At 32.0% G+C, this 13,410-nt stretch overlaps 2 long non-coding RNA genes across 2 annotated transcripts; both read left to right on the top strand.

Moving 5' to 3' along the window:
- Positions 1-808, top strand: LOC105767568 (uncharacterized). Its single transcript, XR_001125540.2, has 2 exons — positions 1-200; positions 555-808. It is a non-coding gene; the product is annotated as an uncharacterized LOC105767568 (long non-coding RNA).
- A 10,202-nt stretch (positions 809-11,010) lies between these two features.
- LOC105767601 (uncharacterized) lies at positions 11,011-12,082 on the top strand. The gene is made up of 3 exons (XR_008196073.1): positions 11,011-11,085; positions 11,792-11,904; positions 11,995-12,082. It is a non-coding gene; the product is annotated as an uncharacterized LOC105767601 (long non-coding RNA).
- Positions 12,083-13,410: the final 1,328 nt, after the last annotated feature.

Raw genomic sequence — 13,410 nt, 5'->3', positions numbered from 1 at the left:
ATAAAAAAACTGATTTAATCACCCAAAAAAACAAAGGACCAATAGTGCAAATGGCCCATTTTGAACCCATTTTAAAACCCAAAACTCATTCCCTTTGTCTGTCATTTTTGAGTTTGCCGCAGCCCCCCTTCCACCATTTCAGACCCATCTCCGATCAACTACAACGACCATGACGGCACCACGACGGAGCGCTACCGCTGGTAAGAACCCCTCTCCCTCTTCTTTGCTTCGCTTTCGTTTTAAAAACAAGGAAAGACAGCAGGAAAAAAAAACAAAAAAGAAATAAAAGGAACAAAACAGTCAAAAGAAAAGAAAAATAGAGTTGACTAATTACCTTCAAGCAATTGTTTTTGATTCTCTTTCAATTTTTCTTTACAAAATTTCTCTCCTTCCCTGATCTGTTTTTTTTTTTAATTTTCTCCCTTTCAATCCTGAAAAACTCCCCCAAAAAAAGAGTTTTCACTTCCCCCCCTTTTACAATCAGTTGTTTTCTTTTAATATATTTGTTATCCTTCTGTTCCTTGTGCTATTCGTGGTTCGTGGCTTATTTGCAGGATGAACGTGCACGGCGCTAGGGGAAACGGCAGTTATTGCGACGTGGGAGTGTACAGCGCTGGTCTGCTGCTTGCTGTTGGAGTTTGCCTTTTTTTTTTTGGGCTGTACAGTGTTATTAGTTTGGGCCTTATTGGGCCTCGTTTTTGGTTTTTTAGCCAAGCCGAAATTGGCCTATTACATATGTAATGACAATGACCATATTGTAAACTTTTTACTTTCGATGCTCGAAATAACAATTATGAAAATTAGGTGATCAACTGTGTAATTTACTCTTTTAAATATCGATTAATGATACTTATAAACTTGTTAATCCTACAATTGTGGAGTCTCAACTGCCTGCATATCAAATAATTATCTTTAATTTAATTTCATATCATTGCAAGGAAGATTGATTTTTTAAACCCTAAGGGTTGGGCAATAAGTAGATCACCCATGTATGTATATTTTGGCTAGGCTTCAACGGTGACTTTGTATTTTCATCATCATTTTGACATTATTTTATTATACAAATAATTTAGCATAATACTTTTAAGTTTAATTAAAAAGGATTATTATTTGGTATTAACTTCACAATTAATAAATTTTAATGTACCTTTAAAATAGTTTGATATTCTTGTAGCAAATTTTCTTTTTCTTTTTTTTGCTCTTTTCGGATTTTTATTTTTTCTCATTTCCCTCTTTTGTTTTTTTTCTGGCTGTTGATTGATACAGTAATGAATATTAATCTTGCAGGACTGACGATTGAAGGCGGCGAGGAAGAACCATGGCAAATAAATCTAAGCGAATATCGTTATTTTATGCGAATTTTTTTGGTTCAAATTCATGGCTTTCCTCATAGACTGATGTCGACGGCCATGGCAAAACAATTTGGAAATTTCGGTTTTTTGAAGTATATGAGTGCCATAGACTTGCTAAACTAAAATTTAGTTACACCTACTAACACTATAAAATAAAGAATTTGAAAAACCAAATATAACATTTAACATTTGTTTTGGTGCAAATAATATTTATAACATAAGTCTTTATATAGACTCGAAATTCTACTATCCTTGTTTTTCTAAACAATGTGGGATATGGATTTTATATATACTCATAATCCCTTTGTCTTTTGTTCTTAGGCAATGTGAGATTCATTCCCTACTAATAAAATACTTACACATATTTTCCAATAAGTTGGTGTTGATATTCAACACTCCCCCTCAACACCAACTTTCACTATGCCAAACTAACAACAAAAGCTTTCGAACTTATTGCCACAAAAACCTTTTATGAATATGTTTGCAACTTGGTCTTCTGTCTTAACTTGTTATAAATCCACATGTTGGTTCTCATGACCACCTTCATCACTTTGCTCAATAGAACGTTGTCCTTCAGTCCCATCCTTGTCGATGCCCTTGTGGCTTGACTTGTAGTACTTCATTTCTATTTGCATTGGCACAATCAACTAGCACCAACCTTCGTGGCTTTTCATGGTGCTCACCTTTGGCTTTTGATTCCTTATAGGATTTTACTATGACTGATAACCTTGCTCACCGTGGGCACTCCCTAACATGGTGTGGTCCATCACACAAGAAACAACTCAATGGTTTCCGTTCGCCCTTTCTCGTAGTTGTCATGGTCTTGCCCCTCCTTTGGCATGACTTTCTTTCATCAGCCTCATCTGCACATCAACGTTGTAACTCAAGCCTTGCTCATAGCATGATTGTTTTTTTGAGTTGAAATAAACTTCTATAATTCAAAAATGGTTCTACTTTATCTCCTTATAAATAGATAAGACCGGTGGGGCTATTTTTCCGGAATAACAATTCTGTTGGTTTCTATTTTGAAGAGAATTTTCGTTTTCACCCAAAAAGAAAACTATTTATAGTTTCTGTATTTGATTCTATTTGATCGAGTCCACAATCAAAACAATTCATGGTAAGAGAATAGCGGATAAGATCGTTCGGTTGAAAGTCAGAAACAACAAGAACTCATCTATCTAAAAACGCATGTACGATATTAGTCTAAAGTTTATTACTATAAATATCAAAAATCATATCAGTTTTAAAAATTTTATTTTTTGCTATGCAAGAAAATCATTTTCGAACCAAATTTTTTCCACACTACCTAGCTCTGATATCAATTATAAAACACTCACGCCCACAAGACCACAAAACTAAAATTTGACTACACCTCCTAACACTCCAAAATAAGAAATTGAAGGAGGAATTTACAAAATTAAATAGAAGATTTGATATTTAGTTTGGTGCAAATAATACTTATAACATGGGTCTTTATATAGACCCAAGGTCCTACTATCCTTATTTTTCTAAGCAATATGGGATATGGGTTTTATATAGACTCATAATTCCTTTGCCTTTTTTTCCTAGGCAATGTGGGATTCATTCCCTTCTAACAAAACACTTACACTTATTTTCTAATAAGTTGGTGTTGATATTCAATAGTCCTTGCATAAAAATTTCAGGTTTATGTCAAATTCCAAAATGAAATGCTTCGGTTATTTTGTTTCTTATTAGGACGTTTGATCGATGGTGAAAGTTTTTGTCCTAGACATTTGACTACTAAGCAAGAACTAATTTTGGAATGAAACATTAACACGGCGAAAAGATCCACGAAGCCCTTATTTGTTTTGTCGAAACCATTTTTATTTAAACAGGGTCGAATTTTATTTAAAAACGAAAATGGAGTCGCCACCAATCTATTTTTATGAGGTGTGATTGGGTCATCTGAAAAAGTAGTTGTTTTTAATAAAAAATTTGATTTTATAAAAAATAACGATTTTGGTCCACGAAATTCAGAAAAATGGGTTCGGGAGTCGGTTACGTACGAGAAAGGATTAGCACCCTCGTAACGCCTAAAATTGGTACCTAGTTAATTAATTAATGTCTTAATGTCGAATATTGAAAATTTGAGGAGATCAAAACAATTCCCCTTTTAAAATCCTTATTGAAATTTATTATTTTGAAAGCTAAATAAATTTTGGCCATCTTACTTTAATGAAGAAATCGAAACCCCGTAAGTTAGGGTACGATTCTTTGAAGTTCCGATGACAACATACAAAGTTGTTTTTATTAAAATTCTGATTTTGAGATAACAAAACGTCGTATCCAGTGAGTTAGGATATAACATTTTGAATTCTCGAGAATAAGCTTTTATTTGAAATTTGTATGATTTTATTGAAAAAGGGATACTCGGCTATTTTGAATTTAACGAGAAAATTGAAGCCCAGTAAGTTAAGGCATAATCTTCTCGAAAGTCTTAAATATCGAGTCTTGTTTTATAAACTTTTGAATAAAATGTAATGTGATTAAATGATAATATATGACGCAAAAGGATAATTTGTAAATGAATCATACACTAATGAATAGCAAATAATTAATAAACAAATATAAACATGCATGGCAACAATAATTTCAATCATACATTATATAAATACCAATATTAATATTTTAAAATTAAATGAATTAATAATCAATTTTAAAAGATATACTAAAGAAATCAATGGCAAAAGGAGAAATTATAATCAATAAATTATACGTTCAAAATTTTAAAATAAACAATATATATGAGTTAAAACAAATAATATATATGAATGTACAAATTAATACAAATAATATCTACAATTTGAAATGAATTGGATAATTTACAATAAATAATATATAATAAATTTGAAATAATAATACATATAAAATTTAAAAATTTTGATGATAATTCTAGAATAATCATACGTGATAAATCCAAAATAATAGTATATAATAAATTTAAAAATATTAATGATAAATTTGAAATAGATATACATGATAAATTTAAAATAATGTTAACAATAAATTTAAAATAATAATATTGATAAATTACAAATAATAAAACATGATAAATCTAAAATAATAATATACAATATACTTAGATAATTTTAATGATTAATTTAATAATAATAAGTATAAACATTCAAATAATATCAGATTGAAAATTTTGAAAAAAACATAATAATCAATACTAAAATAAATAAAACACAAGCAAATTAAATCAAACTAGTGAGGAAATTGAATTCAAAAGTAATTAAAAGGAAAAATGAGAATAAAACCAAACCGAGGGCCAAAATATGGAAAAAATAGATAGTATAAAAATAAATTGCAATTGATAATATATGGAAAAAATTTAAAGCAAATAATCAAACAATTTAAAATGGATGATTTATAACACGAGTTTTAAAATATAAATAACATGTGTGACATAATATTAAAAACAAATAAAGTATATAATTAATGGAAAAAATAAAAGAATGATAAGAATGGTTAAATGAATGAACAATGTGTAAATAAGAAAATTGATGGATAAATAAACGAATAAAAGTAAAAGAATAATTAATGATTAAACAATTAAATGGATAAATAAAAAAGGTTAAAAAAACGCTTAAGTCAGCCTTACTCCCACAATATGAAGATTCAACGAAATTCCTCCACCAAAATCCAACTCAAATGAAAGCAACTTAAAAAGAAACGAAGATAAACGAAAAACAAAATAAGAACAAGCCACAGAAAATAAGAACGCAAGAGAAGGAGAAATTTGAGTGAATGCTCTTAAGAATTATTATTGCTCCAAACTCCAGTGTTTTACAATGAAGGGGGAGGCCTCTATTTATAGTTGAGCCTCTCCAAATCCAACGGTATAGATCAATTACATCAACGGCTAAGATTTAAAGGGTATCTACAAATTAAATCTCTAAGATTACAAAATCTTATCATATCTAAGATTGCATATCCTTTTTCAAGTAATGGGTTATTCCGATTGGGCCGAATGATACAATTTTGGACTGGACTTGGACTTTATTTTATTATTTTGAGTTTATTATTTTTTGTGAACCCGGACTAAATTGGCCTATTACATGTTCCTTATTTTTATTGAAGGCTTTTTGAACTTTTAAAGCTTGGTAGACGAGATGGTGTTGTTAAAGGTGTTAAAGTTGATAAAGGAGGACCAAAGGTGACTCATTTATTTTTTGTCACCTACATTATTATATTTTGGGATGCATCGTCTAATGAAGCTAATATGGTGAAGGACATTATTAAAAAGTATAAGGATTGAGTCACTCTTTTTTCACTAAATTATATGTCTCTTTTAATATAGATTAATTGTAAAAGTATTAAAAATTGAACATGTATTCAATAATATTAAAATAAAAATTTATTATTAAATGAATTTTAAAACAAAATATATATATATATATTTCTGAGAATTTGTATAAATTCATCCAGATTATGTAGTAGTGTTTTAAAATGCCACCAACTTTGATGTGGAGAAACCGAAATAGCCCTTTCTTTAGGCCCAAGCGTTAGGCCCACCAATCTACATTTGGGTATAAACATTTACTTTTAATAAATATTAAAATTCTAATATGTACTAAATTTATCCCACTTAATAATAAATTATTATATATAAAAAAAAAAGGAATGGTTTTGTCTTAATTCTTAATGCCAATGGTTTTCAAACTATAGTTTTAAGAATACAGTAGGAAATAAATACAGCTACGTATGGAGCTGTCAATTCTTTTTACAGTTTATGGCAAGTTTTGGTATCATCTCACAAAGCAATAAAGATTTAAATGGAACAGTAAGTCATTTATTTCTAAAATCTTCTTAATGAGGTGTTAAGGGTTTTAAATAAGTTAACAATATCTTATAATGGATTTGTACATTAATTATATTAAATGCTAACCATAATGATTCATATTTACAAGCAAATATAGGTAAATGTCCAAAATCACAAATCATCATCACCTTATATATAACTATATTTACTTTCACACTGATTTAATATATACTTGGGTAAAATATGTTTTAAATTGTGAAATTTATTCCTTATATTTTATTATAAAAATTTAATCTTTTTATTTTCAGATTTTAAAATTTATGTCTAATTGTTGACATTATTATATATTTTCTATAATCACTCTTATGAAATATATATAACATTTTATTTTTAAATTTGTTTAATTTTAAACCTCATATATACTATATATATATATAACAATTCTTAAAATAAAAGATATTATTTATTTAAATGTCTTTTTGAGCTAATGTCTTCAAAACAGAAATTATAATCGTTATTACTAAAAATTTTAATTAATTAATTAAAAGATATATAGTACTACTAGATTAAATCCCAAATTATACATCAAATTAAAATTATCCTAACACACGTTTAAAAATTAAAACCACACTTAAACCAAAAAGAAGCATACCATTTTCCCCTATAAATAAGCATTCAAAGTTTTCAATTTTCACATCACATTCCCATCTTTTGTGCTTAAGCTTCCTCCTCCTTTAGCCCCATTGCTTGCCTCTCTTGTGGTCTCCTTTATCACCAAAACATACCATCTTCCATCAGGTAAAGGCCTCTTTCTACCTTTCATTTATCACCATAGTAGATTGATTTCAATCATTTAACGGTGCTTTTGATGTTTTCAATATCTATCTCTAATTAATCACTCCCTTTTAATTATTATTCCGTCTCTTTTTCGAAAGAAAACAAAAGATATAAATGAACTGGACGACGTATATCTCTATTTATATTTACGTTTATAGAAATAAATTATTTTGTGTTTGACGTTGATACTATCGACCTATTATTTTGTGTTTGAAATTGATGCTATGGATCTATTGGAGGTAAAATTAAAAGTTCAGAAAACTTTTTTGTGACATCATTTATAAACTTAAATCTATATCCATTTTATTGAGAATGCAAGGAAGACATCACCTTAATTTGTATAAAATTTAAAATTATTGTGCTTAAAATGAATGGATTTAGAAGTGTGTAATGTATACATAAAATAAGATTTAGAATAATTTTATTATTATTTGAGAAAAACTTAAACAATGAGTTTAAAATAAATAAATAAATAAAGTCAATGAGGTGTTGGTATTATTGGCAATTATAATCTATGAGTTTCGCTCCTATTTTGTGTATGTTTTGTCCGTTATGATTATACTAAATAGATTGTATACTGTAAGTAGTCGGACATATATTAAAGGATTCATTTTAGTAAAATTGAACTGAAGGGCCAATATATATTTATAAGTCTTTTGGTATAATGTTTATTTTTATCATGAAAATATGATATAATAAATATCATTAAATATGGTGTTGTTTGATAGTGAATGTTTAAGGAAAGCATATCTGGACTTGAATTGAATCCTTCCTGGCTTCACTTGGTCAACTTATTCCCGTATTTGCTCAGACGGCAAATGTAAGAACATACCATTACCATGGGTCCACCAAAAAGTAATAATACAAAAAGATATCTTACTTGAAAATTATCCAAATAAAATGGTAAAAGTATTGTTTTATTTTTTATTCTTTGGAGCTACATATCATAATTTTTTTTCTTTTTCTTTATATAACTTCAACATCCGACTGATTTAATTTCCCTATTTTGCTTTATTTATATGTTTTTAAAGCAGAACAAGATATGGAGAAAGGGTGTAGCTCAAAAGCAGCTAATTTGAAGTTCCACTTATTTGCTTCTAATGGGGATGAGGATATGCAAAAAAATAAGCAGCCAATTTCCAAGTTCAATCTCCCTGCCTTTGATCATGACGATGAAGTCCCTGAATTTCCCTCGGCTAATAATGGTCCAAACCTGTCTCTATCAGGGTCATTACTTGCTGAGTATACAGCAAAAGAACTAGAAGCATCACGGATGCAGAAAGCATCGGTACATCTCCATTTTTCTATTTAATTTGTCACTGACCATGTCTTGGACTCATCAACTTGTATTGCAAAATAATGATAGTAACCTTGTGATGTGGTCGCTGTTTAAATCCCTACATAGAGTAATTTTATAACATCAATGCCTAGTTCATTTACTTGAAATAAGTATAATCTCATGGAAAATTTTGAGTGCAATTTAAGCAGGAGGATGCGAAACTGGAACTTGGATTGGCATCAGCAGGAGATGATCAGCCTCAGCTGGATCAAATGAATGCCAACTTCAATGTCGACTCAAATCCTTTGCCTGTTAGTTCTCCAAAACTAATGTGAATATTACAAGAACAAGAGGATGGACCGTGATTCAGATTATTTATTCCTTGCCATTGACTGATATAAACATTGTTGTATTTGCCGATAGCAGAAAGCGAAGTTGGTGTCATCACCTGCAGGCACTACTGATGAACCTTTGCTTCAGCATGGGAGGTCGAACGAGAAGCCGATGCAGCCAACATCTCCAGGAATTGAAGGCAGTGGTTCTTCAGGTGGTGATGCCACAGCTGCACAACAATCAACTTCGTTTACTCCTCTTATAATGGAGCCAACACAGTCATTCTCTCTGGCATTGGTACCTCTCCCAACCCATTCCAATCAGTCAGTTCCAGCTTCTAAAACATGATGAATAATAACAGACAATGACTTTCTCTTATCTCAAGCAGGCGGCAAATATCCCACAAAATGGAAGCTCTGCAACTCAATCATCTCACTCAAAGCATTCGGGCAATTCAGGTCCAGCAAACAAGCTCAATACTCAAACTGGAAGAAGCCTCCGTGCTGAGCTTCAACGGTATGTTGACTCCTTTGTTGACCTTTTAAAAGTAAAGATGCATGATATTTTCCTCTACCAATTGAACATGACGTGTTTCTAACATTGTAATAGGCCTCAACGGGTAGAACCCCTCGATAAAGGCAAGAAAATATTGTTTGCTGATGGGGTTGAAAAGAAAAAGGGAAACCCTCGTTCCAATCGCAATCAGCGAGCAGTTCACTACCCAAATTTGTGCCCTCAAAGCCCAGTGAGTATAAATATTGTTTACTTTAACTCAAGATTAGTATGGGTCGCATTTTCTCGACTGAGTTTGAAATAAATGATAAGCAGACTGGGATCAGATTTCTGAATGGAGAATCTACCAAAACCAACCAGACTCCAGCCCCTACTTGGTTTTGTAATAAAGAGACTGATCTTTATAGGTCTTTGGCACCAGGGTATTGAATTGATATCTTCTGACCTCAATCTTCTTGTTTGGAATCGAAACAATAGTACTGAGATATATACCTAACTGTGTACGTTGTTTCTTTGGATTTCAGGTCACTAGTTGATCAATTCAAAGCAACTAACATTTCCGATCCTCTGTGTTACAACTTAATGCTGCCGAGAGCTTCTACACCTCCAAGGTATTTTGTAGATAATTTATATATCACATCAACATAAGAAATTTAGAACCATATTGTGATTGATTTTTTCGTATTTCTAATATAGGCCCCAGCAGTTGAGTAACCCGATGCAGTTGCTTAATCAATTGGCCGGTATGCCTAATGCATCTGGCTCACTGCTCCAGAATTCCGACCTGACTAAGCATTCACTGCCTATGGAGCTTATGTATTCGATCTCTACTCTTATCTACTTTGGTATATCTTCTAAAGGGAACTTTATGAGAATCAACTGTTTGTTCCTTTGATTTTTTAGGGCTCAACAATTCTCCTATCAAAATAATCAACTCCCATGGGCACTTGGACTATATAATTTACAAACTGGTAGCATCGTGTTCCATGAAATTTTCATTCCTTTGAGGTACGTACAACTTATCTTTCTTCTAGATTTCATTGTCAAGAAAACAAGTAAATTTGTTCAAAGCTTGGACTATCTGATCGACTCAATTAGACACGACTCAGTTATGATTTTTACATTTTGGAATCACCTTGAACTTAGGTAACCAAAATTGAAATTTCAGTTTGAACCCAATTCAACATGACCCTTAGATACTTGTAGAACTAAGCCTAGACGAAAAGAAATTTGGGATTGGTGTGTTCTATCTTTTCAAGTTAAATTTATGACCCAATGCATATTGTTTTAAGTAGTTTTTAATCATAGTCTATCTATTTGGCTTTCACTTCCCTTCTATTACCAGCTCAAGATCCGCAAGCAAGTAATCTATTGTCAATTATGCCTAATTTACCAAATCAAGACCATCATAATTCTGAGCTGTCTAGGTGAATTTTGATTCCCTTTTCTTGTTATCAATCACCCTTTTATATTTCTTTATTGAGGACTAAGTTTATCATTAACACATTGAATACGCTTAAATTCTACTCTTGTTATTTGATTTAGATTTTAAACTTCGTTTACAGGCCTGTAGCTGTGCAACAACGAGGGTTTCTGAATCAAACTACAAAACCAACAGCTACATATCCTAGCTCTGGGACTCCCATGTCTAACTTACTCCTGAACTCATCTCTTCTGCATGTAAAATACCTTTCTCACTAACAAGATTCCCTGGAAATAATTATATAATTTCCTAACCAAATTCAACAATGAATAGGAAACTGTTGGGTCATCAGCTCCTAATCTTACGCAAACGCCACTGAGTTACCACAGTGAGGTATCATCTCATCAGCATTCCTGCATTAGGATCTAAATTAATTTGTTTCCTCTATCTTTGAGGTTATTTTGTTTTTAAATTGGCTTAGCAAGGAACTTCCGAACCGCGAGGCAATGCAAGGAGCAGACTCGAAGTGGGAGAATCATCAGCTTTCAAGCGCCTCAGGGTATATTATTATTAACTTTACTCAAATTTGGATTCAATATTTTCTATATACTGTTTATGTTCATAACTTATAGAATATTTGCATGTGTTAACTTGGATTGAAAACAAGAAATTTGGGTCTTAAAATAACTGTAAATTGCTGTAGACATCACTCATGAATATAGTATTAACCATCATTTCATCCTGAGGGACATGGATTATGTGAATACATAATTTGGAATTGTTATTTATGGGCATCCACATATCTCTTAAAATTTTGTCATTATTAGGTGCGCCTCTAAACATTCAAATCCATGTAGATCAACTGGTATCTATTATGTAAATTGCATTAATTTGTGTAATGTGACATGGGTTCAAATTTTTAGAGATTCAACTGGAAATAACAAAATTTCGTTGAGCTTATGAGAGCCTAAAGAGAACAATTTTAATTTATGTTCTTACGACATGATCCATACCCCATAGACAAGTCAAATCGTGACAAATCATTTTTATTTATTTTTATGTTTGTCGGTTACTTATTTAAGGGAAACTCGATATTCAGATATAGTAATTTCATTCTCAAATTTATATAACAAACTAAATCTAATCAATTTAAAAAGGAAAAAGGTTAATCAAGTAATAGCATTCAGCTTTGTTGTATGGTTTTTTTTCTATTATAACCGAATACGATTTGAAGTTAATAATGTCTGGTCTTTCATTAATTACAGGGAGAAACCAATGAGCCGCAAGCACCAAGTGCTGAACAAATCATGAGTAACTCTTTGTCTCTACCGATTGAAGCTAGTGCTAGTCCTGACATTGGCAACCTTCTTCCTCCAAGGTTGTTTAATTTTACAGGCTTCATTTGTCTATCCTGAATAAGTTTGTCTTAACTGTTGAAAATGCTGACTAAAGAGTCCAATGATTTCAGGCCAATCATGAATTCACTCTATGATCCAATGTATGAGGAGCTTGGACTGCCAATTGATCCCCATCTCAGGCTATTTGCCAAGTACAAGGTAATTACTGCTTTCTGAACATAACTAAGCTTTGCCTTAACTTTCATGCACTCGAAATGTAGAATGTCTAACCAGCCAATATTACCACTAAAATTATGCTAAATCTGCCTTAGCTAATTACACTTAGAGGATCTGATTATTTACCTTGAATTTTGCAGAAATGAGAATTTTGTGGGGACTTCTCAAGTGTGCTGATTGATGTCAACAATTACAGAGTTTTGATTTTGTTAAGTTTAGTTCCCATGCAAAGGTGGCCATGCACGACATGCAAAGGTGGTCATGCTCGAAGAAATAGCAACAAGCGGTGGTGCCATTGTGCAAAGAATCAAGTTTGAAGTCGCCAATCCACTTCTTTGTTTTAGTTCCATTTTGATTGTTTTGTAATCTAGTTCATGTTGAACTAAGTAGGTAAATGTTTTGATATTGATTGGTGAAAAGTCAACAATGCAAGTTGTACAAGCTAATCTTGTAAGTTTCAATGCAAATTAGTGGAGTTAGGTAGTTGATTAGGTGATTACTTGTTTGTTTTACTTGTTGGTGAAATATGTAATGGCTTAATGCCTTGTTTTGAGTTAATGAAAAATATCACTCATTTTTCATTCATTCCTTCTTCTCTCTTTTGTTATTCTCCACTAGTTTCATTTTCTGTTTTGCTTCGAGTTTGTTTCTTCAACAAGGCTCGAGGCTTGCTATTCAAGCAAGATACAAAACGACTGTTATTGTCTCTTTGTTCCAACAATTGGTATCTAGAGCTTCATTCTTAGTGGACTGTTGTATTAAACTAAGAAAGTGAATGTCTTCCTCAAGTTTTTCACCGCTGCCCCACCGGTCTTCAATGGAGATGGCTTCCACATATGGTGGTCAAGATGAAGACTTACCTGCGGGCCTTTGATCGTGGGAAGTTGTTAACACAGATCTTGAGCCAGACCACCGAGGCTAATCCCAAGAGCTCGAGATAAGGCAAACATCTTGATGAGAGGACCAAAAGGCATAAAGCCATGTCCGCATCCGAAGCGTGTATCGGATGTCATCTTCACGAATTATGGCTGTGAGACTCCAAAGCAGGCTGGGATAAGCTTAAGGAGGAGTTTCAAGGCTTTGAGAGAACAAGGCAACAGCAGCTATTAAATTTGAGAAGGATTTGAGAATCTAAAGATGAAGGAAGAAGAAAGCAGTGAAAAGATGCGAGCAGAATCATAGCGATGGTTAACAGTATAAGGCTCCTTGGTGAGCACTTTGATGAGGCAAGAATTGTGGAAAAGGTCCTCTCCACTTTGCACGAGAGATATGAGGCCAAGATATCCTCCTTAGAGGACTCAAGAGACCTT

This window comes from Gossypium raimondii, chromosome 5, assembly GCF_025698545.1.
Source record: "Gossypium raimondii isolate GPD5lz chromosome 5, ASM2569854v1, whole genome shotgun sequence".
In the NCBI taxonomy this organism is placed as follows: domain Eukaryota; kingdom Viridiplantae; phylum Streptophyta; class Magnoliopsida; order Malvales; family Malvaceae; genus Gossypium; species Gossypium raimondii.
The sequence above is the reverse complement of the archived record's forward strand: the minus strand, read 5'-3'. Positions and strand labels throughout refer to the sequence as shown.